At 38.5% G+C, this 14,404-nt stretch overlaps 1 long non-coding RNA gene across 1 annotated transcript; it reads left to right on the top strand.

Moving 5' to 3' along the window:
* The first annotated feature begins 9,199 nt into the window (after positions 1-9,199).
* LOC129775116 (uncharacterized) lies at positions 9,200-14,139 on the top strand. Its single transcript, XR_008742857.1, has 3 exons — positions 9,200-9,347; positions 9,419-9,891; positions 9,973-14,139. It is a non-coding gene; the product is annotated as an uncharacterized LOC129775116 (long non-coding RNA).
* The last annotated feature ends 265 nt before the right edge of the window (positions 14,140-14,404 follow it).

Raw genomic sequence — 14,404 nt, 5'->3', positions numbered from 1 at the left:
TTCCGAAAATTTTCAATTGTCATGTTTGGATATCATGGATATGTGCATTATTTTTATGGGACCCCCTCTCCTTTCCAGAGAAGGAATGGTTTCATACCATCATCGAAACATTTCTCGTACCCAAAAACCCTCACTTCCCAAATTTTGTCTCAATTTGCCTAATTAGTTCTCGAGTTATGCAGAAGTTTGTGTTTCATTTGTATGGCCCCCCTTTAGAGAGGGGGAGGAGTGTCGAACTACCATAGAAACGCGTTAATCGTTAATTTCGAGAATTTTTAGCGGAAAATTTCAAAATGGAGCTTCGGGGTGAAATTGATCAATCTATGTTTTTCAGGATTTTATAGTGTCATATACACAAAAATGTATAGAAATTCAATTATTTCTTCAACTGCGATCATTCAAACAATAATTCAAGGGTTTGAGGATACAAAAATACTATTTAATCCACCTAAAGGTGTGGTCATGCGTCTCCATAGCTCGATTTAAACACTGATCTTCGGGTCATCCGGAGACCATTTGGGTTATCCTAATGTGGCCAAAAACTTGAAATGGTCACCGATGAGCTAATTTTCACAAAATAAGACGTGCGATATGTCGCATAAAGGGATTCGGATATGGTCATTCGTGTTGCTTTTTTTGTAAAACAGTTTCTACAAGTATTTGATTACTTAATCAACTCATCAAGTATCGGCTAGAAGTTAATTAATATGTTTAGCGTCTATAAATATTGCTTTTTTTTTATTTAAATCGTTTATTTTTACAGGCTCAGTTACATAGGTTTAAAGGAACCGAACTCCTAAATATTGCTTTGATGTTCTGAAAATATGTTTCTCTACCATAGTTAAAAATGGAAACGAAAATGACATTCAGAAACTATTAATTTTCATACAATTTAATAAGTGATTCGTTGGGAGCCATTGACAAAAAGAATGTCGGATTAAAAAAGTTTAAAATTAAATTTCATAATACCTCTGAAAATTATGTTTGTTTTCAGTAATACGCAGTGGCGTCGACTGGGGGGGGTGCGGAGGTGCGGACCGCCGCCGGGTGCACGGATTTAAGGGTGCAAAATGAACCGTATTTACATGAAGAAATTGGATAAATATGATTTCTGAGGGGGGGTGGGGGTGGAAATCGACTTTTTCGCCCCGGGTGCAAAAGCTTCACTCGACGCCACTGGTAATACGTTCGATCAATTTCACCTCGATGATCAATTTACCCCCGGATGACGGTACCCAAATTTTGAAACATTGAACAGCGCATTTTCCTCGAAATATTCACGGATTCCGTGAAACCAGCTCCTGATTCGTTGCTCGGACACAGCCGCTCGATGCTTTGGAAATACGCTTAGCACCCATTTACGACCAGATGTCCAAACACAATTTTTGCGAGAATGTTATCCGACATTCTAGCCGACGACGAATTTTCGTATGCTGGATTCAACATGAAATGGGGGTAGTGTGCAGTCCTCTGCTTCCTGTATATCGCTTGGATTGTTCTGAGCACTTGTCTTCCGAGAACGTCTAGTGCTTGTAAGTACTCTTTCAACGCCGTCCATGCTTCATACCCGTTGTGAACTACCGGCTGGGACTACTTTACTGGGATTAGTACATGGTTGGGTGGGCTTTCTTCCATCTGCTAAAAACCAAAATACACGTACACATGTTTTGCTTACTACAATAGTTTATACAGTTTTCGTTTCTGATAGTTTTCATAATTTCCATCTATACTTTAACGTGTTACTCTTCTTCTCTTCGTTTATCTAAACTTGAAAAGTTACATGATCCGAAATCCTCCCTCCGATCGTTCTTCCAGTGTTTTTTTTTCACCTATCCCGGATAGTATTTTCTCTCGAAACACTTATTACAGTGTTGTTCGTCTTTCAACCGTATGATATTTAATTTCACTATTAATTATACCTGTTGTATTATTCTGAGAGCGTTACAACGAACCGTACTACATTATTTCGATATTTTGTTACATTGCTGTTCAATACACATCAAAATTGATGATACACTCCTCCGTCGGCTACACCAAATGAACCCCGACGAAGAGAAAACTTGTTATTTGCGTAACGATGCACCGGCTTCAACAAACCAGCCGTGGCGAATCATAGCCAAGCAAATCGAGAAAAAAACACTTGCTTCCTTAAAACTAAAAAAATGAATCAAAACCTTGTTAATAATTACTAACTGTTGACTCGTGTATATTATATGTGGATGTTTCTCTGTCTCTCAGCTCAATACAACCAAACAAAACGGATCAGAACTCGGAGCAAAATGTAAATCAGAACTCGGAGCAAAAATGTCTTGTTGTCTAAAAATATGAGCTGATCTCGAGTCGCAGTCACGAGAATGGTTCTAATTATTGACTATTTTAGTTGATGTTTACTTTAATTCGTTTGCGAAGGATCGATCTGCGCACTACACACGTTTTGGTTGGTGTTGATGATATTTACGGTCGCCAACTAGTCGCGAACCGTAACCTACGAGCGTGGGAGAGGAGGGACGAGCAGGATATACGTGCGAGCCTGATGGGTTTGTGTTGAAAAAATGTTGCTGGCTGGCAGTGTGGACTGTTGCAGCAACGGGCGTCTTTCTAGGGACATTAACTGTTAGCTTTGGCGGGCTGCTTATCCTGTTCCTTTTTCAGCTGCTTCTGTCGCATTATATCGGCGTCACTGTAAGCGGTTGCAGGTTTCAGCCGCAGTGGACGATTGATTTAGGAAAAATAGGGAATTTTATTAATTAATTTATTTGTTTTCTTCATGTTGTGCTTCATGTTTGAAATTGAATCTTGAAAAAAAAATTGCATATCAGGCTAAAAGCAGATTTGTGAGTTACTTGTGCTTTCAAGTCACGAAAAAAATTAGTAACAAAAAAACTACATTGTATAGTAGAAAACCGACAGTAATCTAACTTTAGGGCAGAGTTAGACCACGGATACGTTCTTCGTACGTATGTTCATCGCACTGCTCAATTCTTGAGATAATGCCCTATTGAACTTACCGTATTTTCCTTTGTTCGTGAGTAAGGCCATCTTCCTTGTTTTTAGCTTTCTGGCCCTGTTGCTTCTTCATGTTCCTCTCCCTGGCCAATTCACGCTGATTTCCACCTGAAACGAGCAATAAGAAAGGGTATAGTATCGCATTATTAAATCATCATGAACTTATCTCCTCAGTATATGGAATAGATTGGGATTAATGCCTGAGTTTTCATAAATATTGTCAAAGCAATTTTAAACTGATAGTTACGAATGTAATCGTAGTAAGCTGCCGCTAATTTTTCAAATGTTTAAAACATTCAACACTCGGAGATTTTTCGTTGGTTCCGCAGCTTATTACAATTGTTCATAGGCATTACATAGATTAAATTCGGTGCCGGTGTAGTATAGGGCTTTTAATTCTTCTGCAACAAAAAATCTGTTTCATTTTCTATATGATTAAGTAAGGTTAGACTAAGTTCCATTTTTTCAGTTTAGATATTTATAATTTAGCAAGAGCTTGTTAATTAGAGATGACTTCATTTGTATGACTTTAGATGTAAATTCAAGAAAATGAATTCCAATATTTAGTATCTTTTGATTACACGCTTCATCTATGAATAATGACAAGGATATGAACAATGACTGCTTATTGTTTTTCGCGTTCTTTTACTCCTTCCGGTCTCTTCAGTTACAATGACATTTTGACGACATTTAATTCCCCGAACTCTTCATGTCTGCAACATCCGGTGTCACATTAGCACCCTTCTCCAAATCCCGCATGACAATTGTCCTATATTTTTTGATTGAGTGTAATCGGATGTAATTGTACCTCTCGAATGTACTTCCATTTGCCAAATCTGGCCAAAACTTCACCGGACCTTTGTGAGCCATGATAAACAGAATGAGGTATTTCTGCAGGCACTCTACCCTATACTAGCTTTTTTGTCCACAGCTGCAAATACCTTGCCATAATCAAAAACTTCCTGGCAAACTCATCAGAGATAAAGAACTTAAATTTGCTGGGAACATCTCCTACGGTAGTAGCCGTATAGGATTTCAGGCCTGGGATCTGTCCAAAAACCATTTTCATGTTCGTTTCGTCATCCACAAGCATGCATCCTCCGTACTTCGTCAGAACCTTGTTGTACAACTTTCCAGCGCGTCTTTTCAGATTTAGTTTCAGCGTCCTGTTAGGTCGCTTACAGTTAGGGAAATTACGATAACATTCTCGCATACGAATTCTCCGGTTGGTACTTTGGTTGATGTTGTGTTTTAGGTCTCGGACTATCGTAGTCCGAGAGTCCCGGGTTTACCTTAATTGTTAAAGATCGCGATTTCGCGATTTTAGTACCTGGCCAAGCCAAATTTTTGTTGTGGGTGTCCGAAATCAAATCCCTTCTCTCGGTTTAAGTCCTGCTCAACGTTTTCAATATAAAACGGATAAACGTGAAGTTTTCACCGTCGAAAGATACAGGTTTTCCGAACAATTTTCTGTCAAAAGATTTCAAATACGTGTACTACTGCTATAAAATGAACAGATTCTAACTGAATCACATCTAATCTCCAAGATTGTCAATTTACAGATCTACGTATCAACCTCCTTGCAGTTTGACGAATTACCCTAATGAATCCTCACATCGCCTCCTCACCTCACCTCCAGAATCCGACCTCGTTCCCACTTTTCCTACTCGACTAATCGACGATCACTACCAGGTTCCCGGTGACTACCGGTCTCGCGTCCTCCAACGCTTTCTCACGTTTGTTCAGGTTCGACAGACAGACAGAATTCGAAAATTGTTTCATTCAATTAAGAATTTCATTAATACAAACAAATTATTACTGTGCCAATGGAAGTCCCACGTCAACCTTGAAGTTGTCCCAGACTTAAATTCCTAAAAAAATTGAATTAAACTTTTTTAATGAGTTTTAAGGAAAAATACATGAAAATTATTCGTCAGCTGTTCGGATGAATTTTCGAACTTTTCGTGTGATATCACCCATCATGTTCTCGACAGTGCTGCTGTTCCATACTTTGTCGAAAAAGGCTTCAGTGTGGTTACAAACATTTTGACAAAACAACCGTTTGAAAAGCAACGAACGCGGAGATTTGAGGGTTCAATTCTTCAATATAGATCCGGATTTAACTAGATTGATAGAAGATCACCAGGTTCATCCATCAGACTGATTTTTGACGTAGGATTACGTTTTTCGGGAACATATTGGGGTACAAATTGAAAATCGAAAATCGAGCACATCGTGAAAATTGTCCAATTTCAAATGCTTATTGCTCAGTCATTTCATGATGGATTGATGAAATTTTCTCTTTTGAATCGTATCCGCGTTGACGGCATTGAGCTTCGTATTACGAAATGGGGGAGTAGGCATAATAATATGGATTTGTGGAAGAAAAAAATACACTTTTAAAATCAAAATTATGAATGAAAATTATTTTTTCCAAATCAATTTAGTACTCTATGTAAATGAAAATCACTTTTGCTTGCGAGTAGTGAAAAAATATCATACAAAAATTGTGTCTAAAGATAATGTTATATTATGATGGTAAGTTTTGGTGAGAATATCTGTAAATTCATAGAAAATAATTGAAACTGGGGTCAGACAAACGTATTTATAGTGGGCAAATAACGCAAAGAAAAAAATTCATACATATTTTAACAAATTAAAACTGTCTTAGACCCGACTAATCTGATAGAGAATAGTTAGCCTCATACAAACTAATATCGTATCTAGATGTCGACACCATTCCGCCGTCAACGCGAATTCGACGACACATGAGGCGGTTCCCTAACAGAGACATCAAAACCAAGCAGCCTGGGGGAAATCAGCATTGCAAATACATGAAAAAGGGGAGCTTTTGCTTCCACCGAATTGTGTTCCCTAACATGGACATCAAAACGAAGGTGCCCGGGTGCACTCGGCATTGCTAATATAGCCGGGGGCATTTTTTTATTGCCAGTAAGGTGAGTGATAAGATTATTTCTGGCGAATAAAATTTAATTTTGGAACTTTAATGTTGGTTGCTTCGTGAAATTTCTTATCAATGACCGATCGTGTATTGTGAAAAATTTAGCACGAGTGTAGGTGTAAAATTGTATACGGTAGCAGTTATGTTAAAAATTACTTGATATATGGAACGATTTATTTCAATCTTCATAAATAAAAACCGAGGTGTTTTCATTTTCATAAATCCTCTCGAGAACGGGTCGTTCGGTTTAAGCTGTTTGTTTTGTTATGTCCATTTTCACCCAAGGAAAGTTTATACGGCGAGGAAAATTAGAAAAGCAAAGAAATATTTGAAAAAGGGATTTCCGATATGCTCTACATATAGTATAGAATAGGTGTTGTTAGCCCAATAAAAATTCGCATTGGGTTGAATAAACACTCACAAAGTAAAAACTATAAAAGAAAATTACCTTTCCCATTTCAAATATCTCTATATTAAAGTAACAAATTTTTACTGTTGATAAAAATTGATAATTGCATTCTGTATTGATAATTATCTTATATTACATTGGTGAGCTTTTTTTTCATTATTTCATCCATACATAACACAGGAGGCATCACGTCTAGATCACAGAGGGCTGTAAGCAGCCCATGTGCTCCCATGTACTCCCCATGTTAAAACACTAGTAAAGAGTGTTGCTTGTTGTTCTATATCTTCCTGTAGCGGTTGGTTCGCTTTTCGAGAATTGATTCCGTTATCTAATAAAATATATAAATAAAAACTTCACGGATTTGTTCACGTTCGATGACTCGTACTCGAATTCAGTATGGGAGATAACTTGTACAATCTGCTCTATTTTTCCAGTTGTATTTGTTGTGCTGCTGGACACTGTCAGAAGCACAATTTCATCCGAAATCTGCCACTGTGTCAATCGAATCAGCATTCGTTCTTCCGATCTCAATTGTTCTATTATACAGCGGTATAAGTCCAAGACTACAGCAATTACGCTTTTGGACATTGAAAAGGCCTTCGATAATGTGTGGCACGACGGTCTGGTGTACAAGCTGCATCGTTTCAATTTCCCAATGTATCTTATTGTGGTCTATTTAGGACTCACTCTAGACAGTCATCTGATTTATAGGTCTCAGGTCTCACGTTAATAAAATCGTCACTGAATGTAATATTCTGCTCCGGTTGTTGTATTCGTTGATCGGCAGATATTCTAAAGTTTGCCCGAAAATTCAGATGGCTATCTATAAGCAGATCATTTACCCTGCAATTGAGTATGCGGTCCTGCCTGAAGGGGTTGTACCAGGGCACACAGACTGAGATTCCAACGCATTCAGAACAAATTTCTATACAAAATTAAAAAAAAAAGGAAATTTGCTCGGTGTGATAGTGATCTTATCAACTGGTCGATAAAAGAAGACAAAAATAGATGCATTCAAGTTGGCGGCCATACAGAAGAGAAGAAGTGCAGCCGAGAATACTTGCAAAAATTGTGAGGATAAAGACCGGGCCGATCTGAAGAAATTTTGTAACGTTTGTACGTGTTTCTAGGGACCAATTTTTGCAAGCAGGTTTTTGGAAGTAATTTTTTCTTTCAAAAGAAATATTTGAGTGAGATGATGAATTGAAACAGGATGGTGGATCTGGTGTGATGTAGGGGAACGTGAGAAAAGCAGATATTGGAAAATCGCATACAGTTTGCAAGAAACTGTCATTATAGAGGATTTTTTTCAATACACCAGCAGATACGACGGTCATTCGAAAAGTCCTAATGAACTCTTAGACTTTATTTATCCAGTCCCGAATAACGGCAAACTATACCGACAAAAAATACAACCTCTGATATATAATCAATGTTATATACTGATGGAAGTTGATAACGCCAGCAAGTTAGACTTCCATAGTAGAAATAAATGCTTCGTACAGCTGGACATATTTTGAATTTGTCAATGAAATATGTTGACATTTTTGAAACAAATTAGTAATTTGCCTACATCACACATAAAAGTGATTCATCGAATGAAAAATCAACAGAAGTTGTGAATAAGAGAAACACCGATAGGATTTCGTATCAAGTATACGCACAAGAACTAAGAATAGAATAGTTTTGCCCCATTTCGCCGACAATAAGCTTGTATTAGTTCATCCGAGTGTTTGCAGATGCATTTCAGGCGAGGAAATAACATATTATCGGTCAGATGTTTTTCAAATTTATCCCATCACAGAAAATTGGTGACGAGTGAGTAATGCCGAAAAAATGCTTTTCCTTTGTTTTTTTGCTGCTTAATACTTACGGGTCATTTTCCGGGTTATTCGACAAGGCTCCTTTCACAGAATGTACTTATTCTTGGGCTGAAAACCGAGTTCCGTATCTTTCCAGAGCACTGCCGCCCACTAAATCGGTCCTCGTATTGACTGCCTGCTACCGAAACGTTGTTAGTTGATTTCTGAACACTTCTGGAGGAATAGAAAACCTTTCTCTTATCGAATCAGGAGCTGAAAATCTTTGCACAGCCAAATAATCCGATGCAATGGCAGATATCTTCGGAAAGATGATGATGGCTGCTGTTCTGCTGATGCTGTTTTAATTTTCCTACGAAGATTTTCTAGAAAACTTTGGCAGTTAAATACAACGTCAAAACGTGAAAGTGCCCATGTAGCATATTTAACAATATATCTGTTTAAGCCAAGATAAGTGAAGTGGAAGGTAAAACGTAATGTCAGAATTGCCGTTCGGACGTATCCCGTAAGTTTGAACTTATTTATATAGATGGTATCCAATCAACACTAAACATTGACTACAGTTTCGCCGGCACGGTTGATTGCCGTTATGAACCAGCACAAAAAACAAAGCTGCAAATTATACGCCAGTGGCGGTACCACGATCAAAGCATTCCTTGAATCACATTAGCCGAGCCAGCTGGCGGAAGCATATGCATAAAGGTTACTAGGTTACAATTTTCAACGACAACTGTTTATTTATTATACAGCTTCAAATACTTTCGACGAAATCAAATGTAACCATATCAACGTAAGTAATAACATAAACAAATCCAAACTTTTCGTCTTGCCATTCCTCATACGTCTTTTCTAAATAGTGTAAATTACGAGCCACCTGTTAACTCCACCATCTTGGTTTAAGCTACATAGCGAGCAAGGCGCGTAGAAGTATATCCTAAGGTGGGCCAACTTGCTAAAACTAGAGTGCCTATAAGAAGAGTGACGCCAATGTCAAAATTGGAACAGCGTTGAGCTGTCAGCGTCATTCCAAACGAACAAATGATCTGTCAAATTCAGCCTGAGAAGAAAAATAAATTGCGAGTATTGTGCTCATTGTGATTTTAAAATAGCAAAATGTTTGTAACTGTTTGTATCCCTTTGCTCGATTACAGTAAGTAGATTCATTATAATTTCAATGTTTTTATGATCGCCAATTATTTTATTGATAATTCCATGGAATAGCGCGAACTAGCGCTTGCCCGAGCAGCTGCGGAAAACTTCTCCAGAAGGGATGAAAGGTAGTTTTGCAAACTACTGCCGAAAAGAGTTTGTCCTGCTGCTAGTCTATTTTGCTCGGAAGCCAGCGAATAATCTACTGCTACTGGGATATGCTGGTGTCTGGTTCCGCTATCCGGGAGTGATTTTATCTGATGCTGGTTCCTTTCGAAGTAAAATCAATATCGAATTGTGAAGACAACTATGGAATAGTCGGAACAGTATCCCAGTGCGTGTGAGGCTGCTAAATCTAAGCAACAATAATGAAATCTGGAATACCTACAAAATAGAGATGGACGAGACCGGGCACCGGAAAGCAAAAGCTTCAGGAAGTGTTTCGGCGTAGTGATGTTGCTGCTGCACCTGGAACTGGGAATCTACATACTGAGTCAGGAAAAATACTTCATTGTGGATTATTCAAACACCAATCTCCAACATCGGTAAGTTCATTCTTCATATTTTTTTTTCCTCAAGAGTTAACAGTGTTTTCTTTGTTTCATTCATCCATATGCGTGATTTAGTTTTCGCATAAAAAGGAATGAAATCCTGCAGGCACCTGCCCATGTCGCTAATTCTATATCTTGGGAACTGGAAGATTTTTTTATGGAGTGAAACAGATGTAAATGTAGATTGTACTGCGAGAATACACATGCATTGTTGCATATTTTATACTACGAGACTATTGACCACAGTAGCTGCCCAAAAGACATTCTTTCCGTATGATATGTCCCTTGACCTGTGGAAAGCGATCTGCGGTTGATATTTGAGGAAAGGTGGATTGCGATATCCGGTTTGTCGTGTTGCCGAACAATTCCATTCTAGCTCTGATAGTTTTATTTAGGTGTCGTCTATGGGCATTCTGCAGTATAGAATACAATTAGGTACAATACAATATTATGACCAGAATCATGATAAGGGCTGTCCATATACCACGTAGACAGATATAGAGAGACATGAGGTAAGCAAAATATATAAACGGTTCATATAAATTTTCCAAAATTTATATGGGTATTTTTTTCACGGAGGTGTAGGGAGGTTGTCGAAATCCTTCGAAAAGATACCAAGGTGTATGGACAGCCCCAAAAATGGAGGTTAAGTGCATTAATTGATGGCCAAGCTCTTGTATTCCTTTAAAAGTATTAAATACATCCTATTACATACTTTAATACATTTCATATTAGAGTAAATGATGTATTTTGACCAATCTGCATGTGTTTAAAAAAATAAAAAAGAATCTGTTCGTTATCCATAAATTAAACTTTCGGTTTTACAGGAATGGCAAAAATGAAATGAATGAACAAGAGTTGGATTATACTGTACTATTTATTGTTTTCTGGAACATCTAACCTGTCGATCAATAGAGTTACATTGCCATCGATCTACTATCGTACTTATTCTTATGAATTTTCTTTGGCTGATGAATTTTCAACCGGAAATACAAGAACCGCCTTATTAGTTTCTTTTTTAAATCATGACATTCATTGAAATGTGTAGCTGGAATGTTTGCGAGTTGCGCTTCAATTACATCAAACACGGTATCGTTTTCCATATTTTTCAACTCGCTTCTGAATACAATTTCCAGTTTCAAAAAAAAAGATAAAGGTTGGTTCATTCACGTATACCAATGCTTGACCTGTGAAATCTTTAGTAATGGTTAGTTTTGTGTAATCCGAGATAAATGGTTCAGTGGCTAAGCATTTTTCAACACTATGTTGACAAACTGCGCCATGCTTTGCCACTTTATAAACGACCATTCCAGCAAGGTGATAGACCACATTCTTCTCATTGTCGTTAATTTCCTTCAATGCTGCCTGCGTGTCTATCTTAGTCAGTTCGTTTATATCAGGTACTTTCCGCTCCTCAATGGCTTTTTTCTCCTTCAATTGCTTCACGTTAGAGGGAAAGTTCAAAAGCCAATCTGTGTCGTCTGTCTCATAAGATGACCCGGAAACCACTGTCAAATACTGTGAAATGGTTAATGATTTTAGGAAGCATTTGAATTGCAAGGCGGTAGGTTTCTTCTGTCGTATTCGAATTAGAGAAAAGATATTCTCGACACAATCTTGAGTGAATCTCGCTGTAAATAGGAAGCTGTACCCTTTCACGTTCAAGAACATGTCTTGCAACCTGAGTATGGCATTCGTTGCTAGAATTATGGATGCCTGCCATGGTTTCCAATACCGTTTATGTCCTACCTCCACAGCGTAAATGAATTTTTTGAAAAAAATATAGAACTGCAGCGTCTCCTTATACTTTTGCGAATTTTCTAAAATATAAATAAAAAAAAAATGAGTTAATCTAAAACATACGAAGAGTCTAAGAAAATGTAATTTAGTCCTCAGATATAGTTTATAGATATAGCCTTGGAAACTAGTAAAAATTAGTATGCAGAGGTTTTTGGGACAGGGAAGATTCTTGTGATGGTTTGTGACCGGGGAGAACTAATCCAGCAAATTGAACCAAATCTGGTATGTGGGGGTTTTAGAAGGCAAGAAATTTTTCTATGCTGGTATCAGACTCCCAAATGAAACAAATTTCTGCATAACTCTAGAACTAATCAAGCAAATTGAACCAAATTTGGCATGTGGGGGTTTTAGGAGGCAGGAAATTCTTCTATGGTGGTTTCGAAACAAATTACGTATTTTGTGGATGACCCCTAGCCAAATTATTCTCTATATTAACTGAATCATTAAGAGTACTACAGAATCTTTGCTCACCTTTGCTCAAAGCCATTTTCATCGATCTATTTTTCGAGAGTTGAAACCATTGTGATAGTGTTTCTATGAAATATGCGGTTGGTAGAACTTCAGGTCGGTTTGCAGCATGGCTGTAGAATCGAAGTGCGGCCGAAACATTACGGTTTACAATTTTTTCAGAATTGATGACCTTCATCACATCAAAGTTGTTCCTTTTCTTTTCGAATTCTACATCCTCCGGTTTTAGATTATGGGCGACTTTAAGCAAGTTTTGCTGTTCGTAGTGTACGAGATCGTGAAGGTGTTGAATATTGACTTCATTCGAACAGAACCCATTAGATGCCACCACATCCGGTGGTAGCCACAGCACTTCATTTTTAATCCATCCTTGAACAGCCGACTTGAAAACGTGGACTACGTCTGGAATGATTTCCAGTTTCCTCGACGAAACTGTTGGGTGCTCGATAGCCTCACTATTGAGCACTACATGTTTGTGGAATTTCAAACCCAGAGCGTTCCACAACTTTTTATTCTTTGGACCGCAGTCTGAGGTGAGAAAATGCACCTTACATCCAAATGACTCCACTTCCTGAATAATTTTGAAGATGATCTCGTTCAGATCATTATCCGGGATACTGTTGCCCGTGAAGTGATAACCGACGGTTTGCTTCCACCTGGCTCTTACTCCCACCAAAACAAACACAAGCGCATGAGTTGCCAGTCCAGATTGACCAGGGATGGTTATGTCACCATAGAACTGACTGGTAGACACACAAAAGCTCTTCGCTTCTTCGATGGACATCTCATCAAAAATGAGCCCACAGTCGAGATCTTCTGGAGGCATTGTACTGACTTTCAGCTTCAAAAGCTCCAATACATCGTCCAAAATTCCTGGGTTGAAAGACAAATCTTCCACCTTTCGTTGCAACGTGCGTTCGGATGGAAGAGGATATTTACTCCGCTGGTGCTCGTAACCCTTCGTTCCGCACACGAATTTTGTCTTAAGGCTTTCTGTCACAGTCTCATTACTCCACTGCCCTGGTCGTTTTTTCTGGTACAAAAGCATGTCGACTTGATCGGAGTTAAATGTCCTTTTGAGAGCGTTTAGAGCCAGATCAGTAGTTTTCGCTTGTTGTGTAATCAAGTGCTCCTTTTGGTTGACAACTTTTTCGAGACCATGGCAGCGCTTCTTTAATTCGACTACTTCCCGGTTTACATTGTTCAAGTAACTGAAATGTTTTATTTACGAATCATAAGTCCAAATGAAACCCATTATGTACAAACTTTTACCTCTCATATTTCCTCTTTGTGCCAGCACAAACAGCTTGGTGTTCGTCATACGGGGAGCAGTTTACTGGAATCATATTTTCGAAGGACACCTCTGTGTTAACTGCCGAACCAGGTTCCTCAATGGTACTGCTCGCATTCGATACGTCCGCGGTCAGGTCATCTTCTCCGAGAGTAAAGTCGGCGATCTGTGGAACGCAATCGTACACTGGGACTGCCGTACGTCGCCGCATAATTTTTCCTTGGCCGGAAGCAAAATATACATCCTCCTGCAGAAAGTGAAACTGTTTTTCGCAAATATTTAGTTAGCTTCTTATGCTTCAACGATTTTTACTTACGCTGCACACTCGACAACTAGCTGTAATTTCGAAATGATCTGGGAATCCACAGAACTTTTTCCATGCAACTTGCAGGTCTTCATCCGCTGGAAATCGAAAGAACCCGATGTTCTTGAATCCCGGTGTTGTTTTATTTGTGCAATATTTAGCAAAACACTTCATTGTTTCGAACAAATTCTTATGCTTTCTCACTAAAACTAAACGCAATAAACCACTAAAGCGACAATCAAAGTACAACAAAAAGTAAACAAAAGCATCATTTCGCAAGAGCCACTTGAAGGCTTAAACTGAACCAGTGCTACCAGCTGTAAATTTCATTGTTGCCAAAGACATTTATTTTGTTCGGGATAGAATGTCGTCACTCTCCTTATAGGCACTCTAGCTAAAACCACTCTTCAGCCATCTTGAAAGTCTACTGTGTTTTGTTTGTAAACAAAACCCAATACGCTAGTGCCGAAGCTCGCTCCTGTCTCTTTCACGCTTCAAGGAAATAATTCCCCTTCTGCTTTCTTCCGTACTGTTTTCATAAATCGCTCCACTAACCAACTTAGTGACGAAACGGCCTCACCTAGTACCATAGACCCGTCTTGATAGCGAGATGACGCTAGGTGTGTGAGAAGCAAATTGGGATG

Source organism: Toxorhynchites rutilus, chromosome 3 (genome assembly GCF_029784135.1).
Source record: "Toxorhynchites rutilus septentrionalis strain SRP chromosome 3, ASM2978413v1, whole genome shotgun sequence".
Classification (NCBI taxonomy): domain Eukaryota; kingdom Metazoa; phylum Arthropoda; class Insecta; order Diptera; family Culicidae; genus Toxorhynchites; species Toxorhynchites rutilus.
Note: the sequence above shows the minus strand (reverse complement) of the source record. Positions and strands in the feature narration are given on the sequence as shown.